The sequence below is a fragment of the Echinops telfairi genome, unplaced genomic scaffold, assembly GCF_000313985.2.
Source record: "Echinops telfairi isolate 266 unplaced genomic scaffold, ASM31398v2 ScPeMD7_655;HRSCAF=1070, whole genome shotgun sequence".
NCBI lineage: Eukaryota > Metazoa > Chordata > Mammalia > Afrosoricida > Tenrecidae > Echinops > Echinops telfairi.
The window spans coordinates 9863250-9866049 of NW_022104553.1; positions in this window are offsets into that span (position 1 = coordinate 9863250).

The window sequence follows — 2800 nt, forward strand, 5'->3', positions numbered from 1 at the left end:
AAAAAAAAAAAAAGTATCCTGTGGTTATCATCTCATTTGGGAATGGTTTTTCTTTGCTTCATTAATGAGGCAGTATTCGTATCAATAAGAGCCCTGTTGCTGGGGCCACGTTTGCCTCCACAACTTCCCCAAAGTCAGCAGTTCAAACGCACCAGCCACTCCACAGAAGAAAGGTGAGGCTGTCTGCTCCCGGAAAGATTTGCAGCTGCGGAAACCTTATATAGAGCCACGCACTGTGAGTCAAAATTGACTGGATGGCAGGGAGTTCTTGGTTTTGAGGAGAGCGTGTGCCTTCAATCAATCTCTTTTGAATTTTTTTTTTTAATAGCGCAGATTAAAAGAACGAAGAAAAAGGGGCAGAGTTGCGGGGAGAGAGATGCTGTGCCTGGAAAGCACTGCAAGGGATGAAGGCACAGGAGCTGAGGCGAGGGAAGGACCTTCCCCACGCCCAGCAGAGAGAGAAACCTCCCCTGAAGCTGGGATTCTGAATTCAGACTTCTAGCTTCCTACCGTGTGGGAAAATAAGTCTCTGTACCGTTGGTAGCAGGGTTTTTTGTTGTTGTTGTTGTTGTGTTGTTTTGTTTGTAGTATTTGTGATATTTCTGTTATAGCTGCACTAGAGAACTAAAATGCCAATATACACAGCTTGGCCAACTGACTGAAAGAGAGCCATATTTGTACCCATCCCAAAGAAAGGTAAATCAATAGAATGCGCAAATTATAGAGTAAGATCAGTAATGTCACACACATGTAAACTATTGCTGAAGATCATCCAGCAAGGGTTGCAGCGGTACATTGACAGGGAACTGCCAGAGGTTCAGGTAGGATTCAGAAGAGGATGTAAAACAAGGGGCATCGTTGCTGATGTCAGATGGATCTTGGCTGAAGGCAGAGATCACCAGAGAGATGCTTACTTGTGCTTTATTGCTAAAGCATTCAACTGTGTGGGTAAGAACAAACTATGGACAGCCTGGAAATGAAAGGAAATTCTAGAACACTTCATTGTGCTCCTGCAAAACTCGCACATGGATCAAGAGGCAACTGGGCAAACAGAACAAGGTAATATTAAATGATTAAAAAAAACACCGAGGAAATATTGTATGATTGAAAATCAGAAAAGGGAACCCTAAGCCTAAGCCTAAGCCTAAACCTAGCTCTAACCCTAACCCTTACTCTAACCCTAAACCTAACACAAACCCTAACCCTAACCCTAATCCCAACTCTAAACCTAACCCTAACCGTAAGCTTAACCCTAACCTAAGGTGACCAGATTTTAACATTGGTAAAGCAGGACACCATTGATAAAACTCTATATCCTGGCGAAATAGCCACATGGCAGCCTAAAACCGTATACCCTAGCTTGTCATGTATTCTTTCTAAAAATCGGGACTTTTTTAGAACGCCGTGGGATGCAGGACAAATTGTTAAAAATCGGGACTGTCCTGCCAAAAGTGGGACGTCTGGTCACCTTACCCTAACCCTAACCCTAACACCAAGCCCAACCCTACACCCAACCCTAAGTCTAACCCTAACCCTAACCATAAAGAAAATCAGAAGAGTTGTATATCAGGGCTGCATCCTCTCAACATACTGGTTCAATCTGTGTGCTGAGAAAATCATCAGAGAAGCTGGATTATGTGAAGGAGAATGTAACATCAGGATCGGAGGAAGGCTTCTTAACAACCAGCGATCTGCAGATAACACAGGCTTGCTTGCTGAACGTGAGGAGGACTTAAAGCACTTGTGGATGAAGAGCAAGGATTCAGTATGGATTACATCTCAATGTAAAGAAAACCCATATCCTCACAACTGGACCAGTAAGATTTCACAAAGAATAAAATGTTCTCCATGACAAATGAACTTGTCGAGGATTTTGCCTTGCTGGGATCCTCAGGCAATGCTCAGGAAGCTGCAGTCCGGAGGTCAAAGGACACATTGCTTTGGGTCCATGTGCTGCATGAAGTCTCTTTCGTGTTGAAATCAAGGATGTCACTTTGAGGACTAAGGGGCCCCTGACCCAAGCCATGGTATTTTCCATCGCCTCAGATGCATGTGAAAGTTGGGCGTTGAATAAGGAACCGTAAAGAAGAAGCCATGCATTTGAATTGTGGTGCAGGAGAAGAATATTGGAAGTACTATGGGCTGCTCAAAGGACAAACCAATCTGACTGGGAAGAAGTAGGCCAGAGTGCTCCTTAGAGGGAAGGATGGCAAGACGTCATCTTACATACTCTGGACACAATGCCATACTTTGGACAGACAGCATTCCCTAGAGAAGGCATCATGTTTGGCAAAGCAGAGAGGCAGCAAAAAAGAGCAAACCCTCAATAAATGGATTGACATGGTGGCTGCAGCAATGGGCTCAAGCATTGGAACGATTGTGAGCGGGGCGCAGCCCCGGCAGTGTTTCATCCTATTGTACGCAGGGCCGCTATGAGTTGGAACCAACGGCAGCCCCCCTAACAACTCGAGCCAAGTCTAGTCGAAAGGCACAGGAGCAGCATCTCCAGCTGAGGCCCAGTTGTTGATGCCACGTCACCAAGTCCAACCCAGTCTCCGTATTCGAAACGCAGACTGTGCAGTGTGGATTGGCCCGAGAGGATCCGTCTTTGCCTTTTGGATATATTAAGATTATTGAAACTTCGTGGAGGGAGGGTGGGGTGGAAAGGGGGAACCGATGACAAGGATCTACATATAACCTCTTCCCTGGGGGACGGACAACAGAAAAGTGGGTGAAGGGAGACATCGGACAGGGCAAGATATGGCAAAATAATAATTTATAAATTATCAAGGGTTCATGA